This window comes from Eumetopias jubatus, unplaced genomic scaffold (assembly GCF_037043125.1).
Source record: "Eumetopias jubatus isolate StellerSeaLion01/CBP00866 unplaced genomic scaffold, mEumJub1_p1.0 scaffold_11, whole genome shotgun sequence".
NCBI lineage: Eukaryota > Metazoa > Chordata > Mammalia > Carnivora > Otariidae > Eumetopias > Eumetopias jubatus.
Window position 1 is genome coordinate 107,410,997 of NW_028274817.1, and position 19,361 is coordinate 107,430,357.

Here is a 19,361-nt window from a genome sequence, read left to right on the forward strand (position 1 = left end):
GTTTCGGTAAAGTGTGAATTGTGCATGTAAGACTCCAGTGGCCGGCAGTGGAGTCCCCACTTTACGGTAATGACACTACGTTGAGGGCAAATTCACATGAAAATGAAGTCAGGGGAAGCCTGGGTGGCTCAGTCGGTTAAGCGACTGCCTTTAGCTCAGATCATGATCCCGGGGTCCTGGGATCGAGCCCCGAGTCAGGCTCCCTGCTCAGCGGGGAGCCGGCTTCTCCCTCTGCCCCTCCCCCGCTCATGCTCTCTCTCTCTCGCTCTCTCTCTCTCTGACAAATAAATAAACAGAATCTTGAAAAGAAAAGAAAACGAAGTCAGAAGTCGAGTCAGAGCATGCCATGATGCGGTCTGGGGAGGAGTCTGGGACGGTCTTCGCTGTAAAGAGTGACCCCGCGCGTAGCCAGAACCGCTGGATTCGGAATAAAAGGGTTACAGAGCCGTAACCTGGGCTCTGGAGCAGAGCTTCTGGAACTTAACGGGCACACAACGCCCCCCGCCCCCACCCACCCACTCCCGGGGCAGGGTCTGTGTGTGTGTGTGTGTGTGTGCCGTGAACCTGCTCTTCTGCTGCGGCGGGGGCCAGGACGGCCCGAGACTCTGCATTTCCAACCAGCTCCCGGGCCAGGTCTCTGCGCGGAGCAGCAGGGGTTCCCGGGCTCCGTGGGCAGCGCGGCGGCTCCGCCCGCTGACTTTGCTCCCAGCCGGTGGCCGAGAAGCCACGCCTCACACGCACGCAGCTGCGCTAGAAGGACGGTGGGGCCGGGAAGGGGCGGGAACCCATTGCCCGCGCCGCCGGGCTGGGGGCAGCCAGTGGTTCAGAGTCCTTCGCGGGGCCTCACGTGGCCCAGGAAGGTTGCGGGAAGAGCAGGGGGGCAACCGCTGTGGAGCTGAATATGGTCACCCGCGTCCACGCCCTCGGGGACTCAGCCTTCACAGGTGGAGGAGAGAGACGGCAGACACGGAGATCTGACGACCAACGCCGAGACGGACAGGTGCTCGCTGTTGCTAGCCAAGAGATGCAGTCGTGCAAGATCTTCTGGGAAAAGGTTTTCCTGAGCTCGAGGAACATCTCCATCTGCAGACTGAAAGAACTCACCCCACCTCGGGGAAAATTACCTCCCTACACACCGGCACAGCTGGGCAACAGTTTTTAACGCCAACTTTTCACCACAGAAACCCCTGCAGTCCTTAAGACAGGAGGAAACTCATCATTTATGGAGGGCTGCCCTTGTGTTCTGCACGCTCCTTGGTGCTTTCCATGAATTCTCTCATCTGAAGCTCACGGCATTCCAGTAAAGCCGTGGTGCCGGCCTTCAGGTTGTTGACTGGATTCAAGAACTCCATCGATTTGGTCAGGACGCCTTTGCTCTCCAGCTGCCTCAGCTCTCTTCCATCCCAGGCTGTAGCAGACAGGCTCCTTCCACGTGGGCACACGCAGCTCTGGGCTCAGGTCATCGCAGCCCAGTCCCTCTGGAAGAAGGAGAGAGTCTCTCTTCTGGTTTCACCACAGAAGGACTCAGTTGTCTCTGTGCCACGTGCTCGCCCTTGGGTCCATCGCAGCGGCTAAGAGGATGGAGTGAGGTAACTGGCCAGAGGCTGAGGGTACTATCATTGTAAGTCCCCGCAGAAGTGAAAGGTTGGAGTGAGGAAAAATAGACAAATGACAGAGAGGAAGGAGGGTTTGGCCAACAAATGCAAAGGGTCCAAGACAGGGAGGTCTATGAGTTGCCCCACTTTACAGATGATGACAGCAAGGACTGGAGAGGTCAAGTAAGTCGCCCAGGGTCACACATCTAGAGCTCTCAACCGCTATGCTGGAAGGCAACAAAGTCAGCTTGATTTCGGGCTTCTCTGCAGCATCAGCTTTCAGAAGAAAATGGAGCAACAGCTAGAGTTTTTAGAGAAAAGGCTCACTAACTGAAGATTCATCTGCTCTGCCAAATTGTCTTTTACAATAATAGCTAACAAATATTAAGCACACACTGTGTAACATTCTAAGAGCTTTATATATACTGACTCATTCACTCTACCATCACCCCTCATTTTACAGATGAGAGAACTGAGAGTTTAGGTAACTTCTCTAAGAGGCAGGGTGGGGCCCAGGCAATTGGATCTTCTGAGCCTTGCTGTGAACTGTTCTTCCAGACTTCTAGGGTTCAAACACACTGTCAACATGCACTCCCTGAAAAAAAATTAATGTACACCATAATAACGAGATAAAAAAAAGAGTTCAAAAATGAGAAAACTGTGTGAAAATGACAGTTTTTAAAAAGTCTAAATAATTACTCTGTATCTAAATCTAAGATTTTAGTAACAAAGAGAAGGAAGGTATTAAAAGTAAGTTCAACTCGGCCAAATCAGGAGGTACTAAAACATTAGCATTTCATTTAAAAAATTCTGATCATTTAAGAAATATAGCCACAGAATGCTTTTTCAAATTGATGTCCTGCTTCAATATTTTATTTAGCAGTTTTCCAAAAGCAGCTGGTGCCATAAACTCTTTTAAAGGAAAACAATAAGGTTTTTGCCTTTTTTAAAAGGGTAAATAGTAAGAGGTTTTTTTGTAATAGGAACTCAGATTCACACTTACTCGACATGTTTCAAGCCCCTGCAATTATGTTTATGTTCACATCAAATTATCCCAACTGTGGGTAGGGGGAGTTTTGACTTGGCCCCTGAGTCCTTTTGCCATCTCCTAATGTGTCTCATAGATTTATTGCTATCAAAACAAGACCCACAGAATGCTTAAAGGCCGTACATACCAGCCCTAAAAGGAGTAAAAGGAGTATATATGCCTTCCAAAGCAATGAAGAAGATAAAAGCAAATACTCATAAAAGAGAAACAAATCATAAAACAAAGCAAATGGCAAAGAAGCATTTAAAAATAGCATAGAAGAAGATGAAACATAATACATTAAATGTATTCATTATAATGAGAAATATAAATGGAACTTACCTCCTTATTTAAAAATAAAATTTCCCAGACTGGGTTTTTAAAAATCAATTCTATGTTAATTAAAAACAATCCCACAATCGCACAAAAAGATCAATGTAAGAGAATGGGAAGAAATACAAGCAGCAAACACAAATGAAGGAAAACCAAAAATCAAAATATTTAAGTTAGTAGAATTTGAGACAAAAACTAAACAAAATGGCCCTGAAATGTATACAATCAAAATATGAAGGACAGAGATTCACTTAATGATATGATTAAGGCCTTATTTAATAGCTTCCTGGAAAGAAACATGTATATGTATTCTAGACATTATGCCTTTTTTCCTAGTGCCCATGGAACACTTACAAATATTGACTATAGAGCTGCACTAACAGTGGCATGTAAGCAAGGTTCAACTGCTGAAGAAAACTCACGGGACCCAAAATGACAAAGCCTACCAACGTACAGTTTATTACAGGGAAGTGACACGCTATAGCAAGAGCACAAATGTCAGAATATACATCACAGCCCATGACTCACAGTAGGCATCTGTGGAAGCCGGGTGCAGGCTCCTGATGTCCCATTTCTGTAAGGGCCAGGCCAGATGTCTCCCGGATCCAGAACCACTGATGTGGGCACAGAACGCTTCGGAACCAGGGAGACTAAAATAAAGTATTTGCTGAGGGTGTTTATATTTTGCTGGTCACCTAGGCATATCCTGGCTGCAGAACCCACAGAACCCTGGGGGTGGGGGCTGGGGAGTATCACCCCAAGTGATACAGGTGCAAGTCTTCAATCTCATTGTTATTAATAAACAGCGCCAAGAAGCTGTGTCAAACTGCTCTAAAACTCTTTGGACTCATGGTTACAGAGACATTATACATCAGTGTTTCATGCTTTGACCAGGAGTCAGTGTCAAGCAGGAGCTTTAATTTAAGCAAACAGCTCAGGTTAATTATAGACTTGCTGTGATTAACCTTTACAGCACAGAAGCAAAACACTAAGTATATTTCAATAATTTCAAAAATGCTGAAACCACACAAACCCTATTTTTGGACCACAGTTCAAAAAATGAATCAATGTGATGAATACAAAGTAATCAAAATGCAAATTAAAACAAGATGCTTTTTAAAGAATATAAGTCTGATGAAAATTAATAAGAATGTTAATATCCAGTGTCAGCAAGGATCTAGGGGAAGTAGGCCTCTTCATTCACTGCTCCTGTAAACATACATTTATAGAACTATTCCTGGTATATCATGGTAATCTGTATCAAAATCCTTAAAAAGGTACATTCTCTTGGCCCAGAAATTACATATTTGGCATTTCATCCCGAGCAAAGAATTGAGGATTTGGGCAAACAAAGATGTTTATTGCAGCACAGAGGATAACAGCAAAATGTTGGCAACAATCAAAATTTCCAGCAAAACTATTTCAGTAAGTTTTATCCATATATTATTCAAAATAATTTTGTAGAGGTCTATTTGTGGCAGGCTGTGTGAGATGCATGTCTAAAATCCTTTCCCTCTTCTTCTATACTAACAGAATCCAGATACTGTTCAGGGCAGCAATGTTCACTGCTCCAGGCACAAAATCATGAAAATCCAGTTCCCACTTTCCCTGGAACCTAGAAGTGGCCATATGATCCAGTTCTGATCAATGAAATATCAGGAGAAGTCTACTGGAGGCTTTGAGAAAGGTTTGTTTTGTTTTGTTTTTGCTGTCCTCATAAAAGGGAAAGATGCTATTGATGCAAAAAATCATCTACTGCAGACCTTATATTAAGTGAGAATAATTAACCATCCGTTAAGCAAGAGTATATAATACAATAACAGAAAAAAAACCATTTTTTTGGATTTTCTGTTATTTGGGGCCCCAAGTGTCCCTCACTGTGGTGGATACTATGATGCACTTCCTGAGATCCCCCTTCAGGACTTGCAGATATTGGGAGTGCAACAGTCTGACAGTCTTCATCTGCCAGCTAGCTCCAGGAATCGCATTCACTTGAAGTTGGCTGCCTTGTCCAATGTTACATCCCCTTCCCAGAGGAAGCCCACATCAGACTCCACAGGAGTATACAGGCCCAGTCTTCTTTCTTCAGTTTGGGACAACTCAGCATGGCCCTCCCAGCTCCAGAGCCGAAGCCCTGAGACTAACAACTGCACAACTGCCTAACGTTCTCCTTCTGCCTAAACCTACTTAACTCCCTTCCCCTATGGTGTCGATCTTCAAAGCACTCCCTAATGAACTTCCTACACTTAAATCTTGGTCTTGGTGTCTGTTTCCTACACCCACAGCATCACGGACACATTTATTCATGTAAAAAGTTGTTCAAAATACGTTGCTAAATGACAACAGGTTAGAAAGCACTACGCATGTTTTCTTATTATACAGATTATACATCTGTGTAGGAAAAATTTCTGCAAAGGAAAATGCTAATATTTTAACAGCAGGACTTGTGTTTCCAAGAATATTCTGGCTAGATGTTTGGAGAAACTCCTTCTAGTTCAGAAAGCAGCAAAAGCCAAAAAAAGAAGTTTTAATATTTTAATATGTAGAGTAGTGGTGGGTAAGTAATGGGGTGAGGAGCAGAAATGATAGGAAAGCACAAATCCACAAGAGCTAGAGATCATATTTACTGTGGAGGTATCTGCTGGCTCCTGACAGCCTAGAGACAGTTTCTGATGAGCCATTGCTGCAGGGGACAGGAGACAAAGCCTAGAGCCCGAGCAGTGTGAGAGGTCAGCTTGGAGACCCTTTCATAAAGGGAGGAGAGCCCAAGAGCAACAGCCTCAAGAAGTTCAACTGGAAAAAGCCCACCCTGTAGCCAGAGCTGGAAGAAGTGAGCTCCATGGGAACAGCCATGTACAAGCAAACTCACGTGAGTGTCGGCCAGATCTAAACCTGAATCTCTGTGACCCAAAATAAACCCTGTGCCAAAAATAGAGTTCAAAGTGCACCTTGGTAGCACCCATAGAAAACTGCCCGAAGAAAACAAAAATTTTTCTTTGGAGCAATACATTTACAGACTTCAAAGAATTACCATAAAGTTACAAATTCAGAATTAAAAAAAAAAAATCACTAAATCCCCAAGAATCGGCATGCACATCAAACTTCAGGAGCAGGAACACACACACACCATAGATAGTGGTATGTTCAAACACAGAGTATAAAACAATGATGTTAATTGAATATAAAGAATTAAAGACAAACTACATCAAAAACGAACGATGTACTATATGTTGGCTAAATGAACATGATAATACAAAAAGAAATAAAGGTAGGGTTGTTAGAATAAGAGTGCAGACTGTGTGAGAACGGACAGGAGAGATTTGGAAGAAAAATCAAATAGGAGTTTATACAATAAAAAAGTAATAATTTAAATTAGAAACTCAAAGGATGCTATAAATAGCAGATAAAATTAAGGAAAAATTAAAGAATTAGAAGGTAGATCTAATAAATTACCAATATAGGACAAAAACAGAATGACAAAAAATATTAATTAGGGGTTAAGAGAAACAGAGCATAGAAAAGGTCCAATGTATGTTCCAGCAGGAGTGAAGAACAATAATAGAGGAAAAGACAGTATACAAAGAGATAAGGTTTCAGAAATTATGAAAGACACCAATCTTCAGATGCAGAAACCCAAAAATTCCAAGCAGCGTAATTAAAATAAATCCACACTTAAGGACATAGTAATAAAACTGCAGGATAACAAAGACAGGCAGAAGACTTTCCAATAGTCAGTGGAATATCATCTTTGAAGCAGCAAGAGAAATAATTGTCAACCCAGAATTTTATACCCAGCAAATAAAATTTTATGAATGAGGGTGAAATAAAAGTGTTTTCAGACATAAACAGACATCATTAAATAAACTTTTAAAGAACATATCTCAGAAGGATAAAAATGATCCTAGGAGGAACATCTGGGATATAAGAAGGAATAGTGAGCAATATTCATCATTGTACTGGAAGTCCTAGCCAGTGAAAAAGGCCAGAAAAAGAAAAGGCACACATATCAGAAAAGAAGAAATAAAACTTTCTATTGACAAACAACTTGCCTATGTAGAAAAACCCGAGGAGTCTACCAAAAAACGACTAGAACTAATAAGTGGCTTTACCAAGGTCATAGAAGATTAGGTCAATGTACAATATGTATACAATATACAATACAACTGTATTTCTGTATACCAGCAATAAACAATTTGAAATTTAAAAATTTAAATAATGCTATTTACAAAAGCACCAGAAATAGGAAATCCTTAGGCATGATTCTTACAAAATATGTGCAAGATCTGTATGCTGAAATTTACAAAACATCAGTGAAAAAAATCAAAGAACACCTAGATAAATAATGTCTTCATAAATTGGAAAACTCACTGTTTTTTTAAAAAGGATTTTATTTATTTATTTGACAGAGAGAGAGACAGCAAGAGAGGAAACAAACACAAGCAGGGGAAGTGGGAGAGGGAGAAGCAGGCCTCCCGCCGAGCAGGGAGCCCAAAGCAGGGCTCGATCCCAGGACCCTGGGACCATGACCTGAGCTGAAGGCAGATGCTTAACGACTGAGCCACCCAGGCACCCCTGGAAAACTCATTGTTAAGATGTCTGTGGCAGGCAGCCTTTAAGATGCCCCCTAATGGTCCCTAACTTTTGGTATTCACACCCTTGCATAACCCCTTCTCTTGAGTGTGGGCAACAAAACACCATGGGTAGTCATGCACCTCTAATTTTTAAAAAGTGGCAAAAATGACCTTGCCTCCCAGATGAGACTGTAAAGAGTCTGTGGCTCTGGTCTTGAGCACACTCTCACTCTCCTACTCTGAGGAAAGCTAGCTGCCATTTTGTGAGCTGCTCTATAGAGAGGCCCATTGGTCAAGGAACTGAGGTAGGAGTCCAGCCAGTAGCCTGCAAGGAACTGAATCTTGCCAATAACCATGTGAGTTCGGAAGCAGAACTTCCCCTAATTGAGCCTTCACCTCAGCCCTGGCTGACAACTTGATTGCAACCTTGTGAAAGCCTTCAGGCAGAGGTACCCAGCTAAGCTTCATCTGGATTCCTGACCCACAGAATCTGAGATGATAAATATTTGATGTTGTAGACTGCTTAATTTGGGGCTAATTTGTTATGCAGTAATAGATAACATAATGTCAATTCTTCCCAAATTGACAGGTAGATTCCATGCAATCCCAGCCCAAATCCCAGAAAGACTTTTTGTAGAAATTGTCAAGTGTACTCTAAAATTTATATGGTAAAGCAAAGGAACTAGAATAGTCAAAACAGTTTTGAAAAAGAACAAAGCTGGAAGACTCACAGTGACTGATTTTAAGATATAATATAAAGCTAGAGTAATCAAGACATTGTGGTATTGGCAAAAAGTAGACTCATAGGTATGTGGACTAGAACAGAGAGTCCAGAGATAAACCCACATATATATGGTGAACTGAATTTTGACAAAGGTGAAAAGGCAATTTTTAGAAAGATAGTATCTTCAACAGATGTTGCTGGAACCACTGAACATTCATTCAAAACAAACAAACAAAAGAACCTCATTGGATACCTCACATCATGTACATAAATGAACTAAGTATATATCATAGACCTAAATGTAAAACCTAAGACAATAAAACTTTTAGAAGAAAACACAGAAGAAAATCTTTGTGACCTGGGTTGGACAAGGATTTCTTATCTCTGACACTATAAGGACAATCCATAAAAAATCGATTAATTGGACTTCATCAAAATTCTGCTCTTGGAAAAATACTGTTAAGAAAAGGAAAAAGAAAACCATAAGAAAAGGTAAAAGACAAATCATAGCTTGAGGAAAACCTTTGCAAAACACATATCTGATAAAAAATATTGTAAGCAGAATACATGATGAGCTCTCAAAACTCAATAATAAGAACACAAACAATCCAACTACAAAAAATAGTCAAAAAATTTTAACAGACACTTCACTGAATAAGATGTATGGATGACAAAAAAAAAAAAGCCCAAGGAAAGTTGTTCGACATCATGAGTCATTAGGGAAATGCAAATTAAAACCATAATGAAATACCACTCTATTCCCTCTAAAATTAGGCTAAAATTAGAAAGACTGATAGTATTAAGGCAAAGCAAGGATGTGGGGCAACTAGAACTTTCATATATTGCTGGTGGGAATGCAAAATGTTACAGCCACTTTGGAAACCAGTTGGGCAGTTTCTTATAAAGTTAAATATAGATAGGCTAAATAATAGCCCCCCAAACATGCCCACATCACAATCCCTGGCATTTGTTCAAGTTCCTTTATATGGCAAAAAGAACAAGCTGCAGGTGTGATTCAATTAAGGAAACTGAAATGAAGGGATTATCTTGGATTATCTGGGTGGGACTGATGTAATCACAATGGTCCTTGTAAGATTCAGAGGAAGAGGAGAAGGCGATGTGATGATGGAAGTAGAGATTGGAGTGATACGCTTTGAAGATGGAAGAAGGGGGCTCCGTCCATCCTCCTGTATTCCACCTGAAGAAGGAATGCAAGTGGCCACTAGAAGCCGAAAAAGGCAAGGAAAAGGATTCTCCGCTCAGAACCTCCAGAAGGAATCAGCCCTAGTGGCATCTTGATTTTAGCCACTTAAGACTCATGCTGGACATCTGACCTCCAGAACTATAAGGGAATACATTTGTGTTGTTTTGATACACTAAGGTTGTGGAAATTTGTTTTAGCAGCAATAGGAAACTAATACAGCTTGCCATACCACTCAGCGATCTACCCAAAAGAAATGAAAACATACATTTAGACGACACTCTGCATGCTAATGTGTATGGGGGCTTTATTCAGAATTGTAAAAGACTGGATACAATCCAGATATCCTTCAACTAGTGAGTGGGTGAACAAACAGCGGTACATCAATAAGATGGAATAATCTTCATCATTAAAAAGGAATGAATTTCGGGTACCTGGGTGGCTCAGTTGGTTAAGTGTCCAACTCTTGATTTTGGCTCAAGTCGTGATCTCAGGGTCGTGAGATCGAGCCCTGCGATGGCGTGCAGGCTGCTTAAGATTCTCTCTCTCTCTCCCTCTCCCTCTGCCCCACCCCCCGGGTCAGGTGCACTGTCTCTTTAAAAAAAAAAAAATTCAAAGGAATGAGTTACTGATGCATGCAACAACGTAGAAGAATGTCAAATGCATTACGATAAGTGAAAGAAGCAGGGCTCAAAAACCTCACACTGTGATTCCATTTATGTGGCATTCTGGAAAAAGGCAAAACTATAAGGACAAAATAGAGATCAGTGGTTTCCACAGGTAGGGAGTAAACGTTGTACACGAATATTCATAGCGGCATTATTCTTAAGAGTCAAAAAGTAAAGACTATCCAAATGTCTATCAACTCATGGACGGATGAATAAAATGTGGTCTATCCAAACAATGGAATGCTACTCCCATGAACTATTGATACATGCAACAACATGATGAATCTCAAAATAATTACGCTGAGTGAAAGAAGCCAGACCAAAAGAGAGCACATGCTATTTGATTCCACTTATTACAGAACTCTAAGAAAATGCAAACTCATTTATACTGACAGAAAGCAGATCAGTGGTTGCTTGGAGATGGGGGCTGGGAAAGGCAGAAGGGAGGAACTAAAGCTGCATGAGGACACTTTTGGGGATGGTGGAGGATATGTTCACTATTTTGATTGTGGCGATGGTTTTATGGGCACATATCTATGTCAAAACTTATCAAATTGTCTTTTCAATAAGTGCAATTCACTGTTTCTCAATTATACCTCAACAAAGCAGTTGAAATTTTTTTAAATTAAAATTTGTGTATTGTGTATTGAGAATATTTTTCCCTGGCCCAATTTTCTATGTGAAGATTGTAATCACGGTCATGCTTGACTAGGCACCTACCATTTATTAGTTACCAAAAGCAGAAAAACAGGGATTAAAAGGCTGTTATGTTGCTCCTTTGAAAATTATTCATCTTTTTACTTACAGACTTAAACTTCTTCAATCAATGCGCTTCAACTTTTGGCTAAAATGTGAACCATTTTAGTAAGGTCAGGGAGGAAGTAAATAAAAGGTAAGAAAACATAAAACTTAAATTAAAAAAATTTGTTTATACTGCTTTGCCTGTTATCACTGTTGATCTCTCATTTCAATCTGACCAAAATACTATTAAGTATTATTAATTTCACCAGCATGGAGCTTCAAGTCTGGAACCAAACGAGAGAAAAAATGCAGTTCTGTCAGAAAAGGAATGTGACTCTATAATTCAGCCCCTGTTCCAGCTCTTCCTCCTGTGCAAGGGCAAATATTTTCGGACATTTAAGGAGTCATGTCCCTTTCAGAAAAGATAGCTGGAAACACTATTAACGGCATATGAAAAATTAACCATTGGTGACTAACATAACATAATATAGAAAAAAATTAACCAGAAGGAGACAAGCTCCAAAGATGAGAAACATTGGTGTGAGGTTAAAGGTAATCCTCCGTCTCCTTCTCCCTCTCCCCCTTTTTCTTCTTCTTCTTTTGTTTATGGATGTCCAATTATTTAAGTACCATTTGTTGAAAAGACTGTTCTTCCTCCATTGAATTGCTTATGCATGTTTGTTGAAAATCAATTTGGTGTATTTGTTTTGGTCCATTTCTGGGTTCTCGTCTGTTGATCTATGTGTCTCTTTCTCCACCAATATCACAGTGTCGTTTACGCTGTAGCTACAGACTGTATCAACATCTGATAGAGTGATTGTTCCCACTTTATTCCTCTTTTTCAAAATTGTTTAAACTATTTGAATTCCTTTGCCTTTCCATATAACTTTTAGCATAAACTTGTCTGTATCTATAAAAAAAAGTCTTGCTGGGATTTTGACAGGAAATCAATTTGGAGAGAACTGACATCTTTACTATATTGTCTGCCAATTCATGAACACGGTATGTTTCTCAATTTATTTAAATCTTTGGTTTTCTTCAGCAACATTAAACATTTTTCAGCATACAGATCCTTTACATGTTTTTTTATATTCCTACCTAGTTTTGGGTTTTCTTTTTGGAGGGGTAGTGATTTTAAATGGTATTGCTTTAAATTTTAGTTTCCATATGTTTATTGCTAGTTTATAGGAATAGACGGATTTTTGTGTATTTATCTTGTACTCTGCATCCTTGCTGAACTCATTAGTACTACAAGTTTTGTGGCTTTTTTCTGTAGATTCCTTGGGATGTTCTATGTAGACAGTAGTGCCATCTGCAAATAGGGATAGCTTTCAATCTTTCTTTCTGATCTTATTTCCCTTTTCTTTTTTCTTCTTTTCAATAAAACACTGGCTAGGACTCGCAGTACTATGCTGAATAAGAGTGGTGAAAGTAATCCAGTCATGATAAAAATCCTCAACAAAGTAGGTTTAGAGGGACCCTACCTCAACATAATAAAGACCATCTATAAAAAACCCACAGCTAACATCATCCTTATTGATGAAATCTATTGCATTTCTATACAACAATAATGAAGCAGCAGAAAGAGAAATTAAGAAAACAATCCCATTTACAAATGCATCAAAAACAATAGGATACCTAGGAATAAACCTAACCAAAGAGGTGAGAGACCTGACTCTGAAAACTATAAAACACTGATGAAGAAATTGAAGAGGATACAAAGAAATAGAAAGACATTCCATGCTCATGGATTGGAAGTACAAATATTGTTAAAATGTCTGTACTACCGAGAGCAATCTACATATGTAATGCAATCCCTATCAAAATACCAACAGCATTTTTCACAGAACTAGGACAAACAATCCTAAAATTTGTATGGAAACACAAAAGGCCCCAAATAGCCAAAGCAATCTTGAAAAAGCAAAGCTGGAGGCATCCCTCACAATTTTGAACTTCAAGTTATATGACAAAGCAGCAGTTATCAAAATAGTATGATACTGGCACAAAAATAGATACATAGATCAACAGTACAGAATAGAAAACCTAGAAATAAGCCCACAACTATATGGTCAATTAATCTTTGACAAAGGAAGAATATCCAATGGAAAAACAGCAGTCTCTTCAACAAATGGTGTTGGGAAAACTGGACAGCAACATGCAAAAGAAAGAAACTGGACCACTTTTTTACACCCTTCACAAAAATAAATTCAAAATGGATGAAAGACCTAAAGGTGAGACCTGAAACTATAAAAATATTAGAAGAGAACATAGGCAGCAACTTCTCTGACATTGGCCATAGCAACATATTTCTAATATGTCTCCTGAGGCAAGGGAAACAAAAACAAAAATAAACTACTGGGACTACATCAAAATAAAAAGGTTCTGCACAGCAACAGAAACAATCAACGAAACTAAAGGCAACCTACAGAATGGGAGAAGATATGTGCAAATAACATATTTGCAAATAACATATTTGATAAAAATATTTGCAAATAACATACTTGATAAAGCCAAGTACTGTTCATGATAAGCACACAATATATAAAGAACTTATACAACTCAACACCCCAAAAAAATAATCCAATAAAAAATGAGCAGAAAACATGAACAGACATTTCTCCAAAAAAGACATTCAGATGGCCAACAGACACAAGGAAAGATGCTCAACATCGCTTACCATCAGGGAAATGCAAATCAAACCCATAATCAGATATCACCTCACACCTGTCAGAATGGCTAAAATCAACAACACAAAAGAAACAACAGGTGCTGGAGAGAATGTGGAGACAAAGGAACACTTGGACACTGTTGGTGGGAATGCAAACGGGTGCAGCCACTGTGGAAAACAGTATGGAGTTCCTCAAGAAGTTCAAAATAGAACTACCCTATGATCCAGGAATCGTATTCCTGGGTATTTACTCAAAGAATACAAAAACACCAATTCAAAGGGATACATGTACTTCTATGTTTATAGCATTATTTACAACAGTCAAGATATGGAAGCAACCTAAGTGTCCATCGATTGATGAATGAATAAAGAAGATGTGGTATATATACATAATGGAATATTATTCAGTTGGAAAATAGAATGAAATCTATTGACATGGATGAAACTAGAGAGTATTACGCTAAGCGAAATAAGTCAGTCAGAGACAGATAAATATTATCTCACTCATATGTGGATTTAAGAAACAAAACAAAGGGAAAAATAAGAGAGAGAAACCAAGAAACAGACTCTTAACTATAGAGAACACACTGATGGTTACCAGAGGGGAGGTGGGTTGGCGGGTGGGTAAAACAGGTGATGGTGATTAAGGAGGGCGCTTGTGATGAGCACCGGGTGATGTATGGAATTGCTGAATCACTATATTGTACACCTGAAACTAATATAACACTGTATGTTAACTAACTGGAATTTAAATAAAAACTAAAAAAAAAAAAGAGTAGTGAAAGTGGACATTCTTACCTTCTTCCTGATCTTAGGAGGAAAGCATTCAGTCTTTTACCGTTATGTCTGAGGTTAGCTATAGAATTTTTTTGGAAGCTCTTTATCAAATTGAGGAAGTTCCCCTAATTCCCAATTTGCTGAGTGTTTATTATGAGTGTTTAATTTTGTTAAATCCTTTTTCTGCATCATTTATATCATCGTGTGATTATTCTACTTCAGCATGTTGATATGATGGATTACACTAATTGATTTTTGAATATTGAACCTTTACATCCTGGAATAAACTCCACTTGGTCATAGTGTATATTTCTTTTTATATATTCCTGGATTTGATTTGCTAAATTTTTTTGAGGATTTTTGTGTCTAAGCTCACGAGTGATACTGTTGTGTAATTTTCTGTTTTGTACTCCTTTTGTCTGGTTTGGGTACTATATTGTCTTCAAAATGAGTTGGGAAGTATTCCCTCCTTTTCAATTTTCTGGAATAGTTTCCATAGAATTGGTGCTAAAACTCATAGAATTTTAAATCTGAAAGACACTCATGAAATCACCAAATACTGGCTGGGACCTTGATTTGACTATAGAGACACCAGAGACTCCATTTTTTCCCCTCTCCCGGTAGCCAAATTCAATCGTAGAGATCTATACCTTGGAGCATTAGCAAAGGAATTAAAATGACTATCCTTGACACAGCATAAAAAGAAGACTGGATGGTCAGAAGGAGCGGAAGAGTCATTTCCTAGGTTGACATTTGCTCTCTTCACTGCACTATAAAATCAGGAAATGACAACTGAACTCAAATTTGGAGGAAAGAATGAGCCAAAGCAGTAAGGGCTGGTGAGTCTTAGGTTGGTTTTCCCAGAAGCTGACTCTAAGGATTCCAGTGCAAGTAGTTTATTTGGAAGGTCCAAAAACAAACAAATGAAAATCTCAGTAGGAGAAGGAGGAAGTTACTAAGGAAGTAAGACAAGGAAGACAAGACAGCCAATAGTGTGTGTTATTAAGTTTGCTACTACCGAGGGGGACTAGAATTTAATTGTGCTGGGAAGGTTTTGAGAACCAGGGTAACACACACACACACACACACACACACACACACACACACACACACACACACACACACGCGCGCGCGCGCGCGCCCCTCAGTTATTCCACCAGAGACAGAAGGAGCTGGGATATTTACACACCGGCTTCTTTCAGGCACTGAGTGAGCGCCTCTCCCAAGGGGTGTTAATTGGCACTCCTGGCCTGCAGCGTAAAAACCAGCTGCAGTGGGCTCCAGCAGCAATAATGCCCTGAACAAAGGTCAGTCTGCTTATCAAAAACAAAAACAAAAGCATCAGTTTTACCTGTTGTTACCAATATTTATTCCTTTTCCAGGTTTCGCATTTGTCTTTCAATCCCCCTGCTCTTCTTTTTGCAGCTGTTTATACTGACACTTTATAAAATCACAATTTCCCAGGGTTAAATTTATTTACTTATTTTTAAAGATTTTATTTATTTGAGAGAGAGAGAGAGCGAGCATGAACGGTGGTGGTGGGGGAGGAGCAGAGGGAGAGGGAGAAGCAGACTCCCTGCTGGGCAGGGGCCTATGCGGGCTCCATCCCTGGACCCTGGGATCATGACCTGAGCCAAGGGCAGATGCTCAACCAACTGGGCCACCCAGGCGCCACCCCCAGGTTTAAATTTAAAAAGTTGTTTACCATCAGCACATTGCCATGGTCTTCCTAATGATGCCATTAAACATGAATACAGAATTTTATGAATAAGAAAAAAAAAAGGTGGTCAGGGGCTGCTAAGTTGGCAGTTACGCTGTGTGCCCCAAAGTAGTAAAGGCAAAGGGCTAGGCGAGCACGTGTACAGCATCTGCCACAGCTGGGTAGGGAATCACGTTTTGGAGACAGAGAGAAAAATTACCTTCCAGAGAAAGATTTGCATTTTTTGAGAAGGAAAATATGAATATCATGATGTAATTTATTTCAAAATTGCTCAAACTGTAGAAATATATTCCTGGGAGTGACACTGTAAAATTCTTGTCAAAAATAATATTCCTTTGATGCTGTGCTTTCACAGAAATAATCTGGGAAGGCAAAAAGGAACTGGCAATGCATAGTCTTTGCATAGAGCATTTTTACTTTAAATTGATGTAAACCTGAATATCATGATCGGATCCTATTTTCTTTAGTATGTTGGAAGAATTACATTAACTTGCTTGTGCTAAATGAGAAAGTACTCTGAATGAGGAAAAAAAAGTAATGGATTGCATGCTGAGAATAACCTATGGATTAATATTTAAAGTTTCTGAAGAGATGATGTCATAATAAAACTCCCTGGGACAGATAGTATAATGGCATTAGTCATAGATTTCCGGAAATGCTGATCCAACATCTTTTAACACTGGAGGCTTTTTATTTATAGAAACCCGTAATAATTATTGATCCAAAATAAGCTCAGGTTGTGTTTGATTCTTTTTTTTTTGTTTTTTTAGGTTGTGTTTGATTCTTAATATTCCATGATGGAATGGTGTAATTTTTGGTATTTATTTTTTCAGTCTGCCCGATAACCATTATATCTTAATATTTTCACTTTTAGAAGTTCTCATATATCTGCAAATGTTGGAGAATTTTGGAGAATATAATTTGACAGGTTAATATGAATGCCAAGGATTGTCATAATTTAATATTATGAGGGAGAAATGAATATTCACTTTTCCAAAAATACAGAAGGAAATGACTTCCTCTTGGAGAACTTTAAAAAATGATATACATGAATATTTTAAACTTAATGTCATTTCTATGAATCATAGCTCAATATAATGTAAAATTATAGAGTAGGGTTGAAAATTTTGAGGCTTGGGGCAATCTTCACTCTTTCTCATCTTCTTGGTCCACAAATCTGAACATCTTACCTTACTTCCAAGCAAAGATTTAATAGTAGAGGTGAATTAAGTTCATGTTCCTAAAACTAAACTAATTTTATAAACATAACATACATATAACATAAAATGTTCACTAGCACACTATGAAAATAAGCCACAAAACTATTTTAAATTAAACCACAGTTAAAACAATTTAGCCAAGGGGCGCCTGGGTGGCTCAGTCGTTAAGCGTCTGCCTTTGGCTCAGGTCATGATCTTGGGGTCCTGGGATCGAGCCCCGCATTGGGTTCCCTGCTCAGAGGGAAGCCTGCTTCTCCCTCTCCCACTCCCCCTGCTTGTGTTCCCTCTCTCGCTGTCTCTCTCTCTGTCAAATAAATTAAAAAAAAATCTTAAAAAAAAACCAATTTAGCCAAGTACTGTTCATGAACAGGAAGCCTTCATGTTTGATTTTCAGCAAATCAACATTTCAAATTGTCAGTATTATTCTAAAAGTAATTAGCATTTGTTAGAGAGACTATTACTGCTTTATCATAGGAAAAAGCTGTAGAAAGCAGCAAGTTATAAAATCTTATTATTTTGTGTCTTTTTTACCTTAAGGTTCTGATTACTTAGAAATATGTAATGACATTTCCCCTCCTCTTCTTTTTAAAAATCCTTTATTGCTGAGTTCCTATGAACTGTTCCTATAAAATTTGCAATCATTGTCAGTAGTGCTTGGTAAATGTACCAGTGTTAAAACCAGCCTTGAAAACCAGACAGAGGCCTCTGTACAAGTGGAACAGTTACTGATTTCTTCAGGAAGGCATTGCTGCATCACTGCCGTACTATGACCAGTAGCCCCTCTGTCAGTTAGTATATGTTTCGCACACAAGGCCTAGCACTTTTGGAGATGCCTTCAGAGTTGGCAACCAAACTAATGTTACAGAGTGACCCAGAACAATTTGTCCCTCAAGAAGATCCTGTCAGTTGCCCGAATTAATGTAAGTCCTTAAAAAAAAGACTTCATCTTTTTATAGTGTCCCATTCAGGCATGTAGTAAAAATACATAGTTGCTGAATTAGTATTTTGGCTGTTGTCATTGTTAATAATAAAGAACGAGTGTCTAGATCCACCTACCAACTTCCAGGAAATACAGAGGGCAGAAGAACATGTTAAGTTATCCCACAGGAATTCAATCAGCAACATTCAGATCATGGGAGATGCTATAGATAAACAATCTGGTTGGTCAACAAATTGTAAGGGGGACAAAAAGCAGTGGGTGGGGAACCTCCAGATTAAAAAGAGGTAAAAGCCATATAAAGATAATAGGGGAAAGGAAACCATAGTGTTTGTGTTTGTGGATGCATACTTAGGTGATGAAACTATAAAGTAATGACATGGTTACCAGAAAAGTCAGAAGTACAGTTACTCGTAGGAAAGGGGGAGCAAGTGGAGAACTTCGGCGGTGGTCCGCCGTGGTTCTTTTTCTGACACGGATGGTAGTTACAAAGGTCTGTTGCCTTACAATAATTCATTAAGCTGTATATTTGTTTTATCTGGTTTTCTATAAATGTGTTATACTTAATTAAAAAGTTTAAGAAATAAACAACCAACATGATAGTCACAACACAGAGGTGAGCAGAGATGTCCAGCAGCACATTGTTATTTGGCATTTCTACCAGACAGATGCAATACATATAAGTAACATTGAGACCAGAGCATCATAGTAAAATGTAAAGTAATTAAGAAGTGATGAGTTTTGGGGCACCTGGGTGGCTCAGTCGTTAGGCGGCTGCCTTCAGCTCAGGTCATGATCCCAGGGTCCTGGGATCGAGTCCTGCGTCGGGCTACTTGATCAGTGGGGAGCCTGCTTCTCCCTCTCCCACTCCCCCCGCTTATGTTCCCTCTCTCGCTGTCTTGCTCTCTCTGTCAAATAAATAAATAAAATCTTTAAAAAAGGGGAGGGGGGCACCTGGGTGGCTCAGTCGTTAAGCGTCTGCCTTCAGCTCAGGTCATGATCCCAGGTTCCTGGGATCGAGCCCCGCATCGGGCTCCCTGCTCGGTGGGGAGTCTGCTTCTCTCCCTCCCACTCCCCCTGCTTGTGTTCCCTCTCTTGCTGTGTCTCTCTCTGTCAAATAAATAAAAAATTCTTTAAAAAAAAAGTGATGAGTTTTTTTTCAAAGATTTTATTTATTTG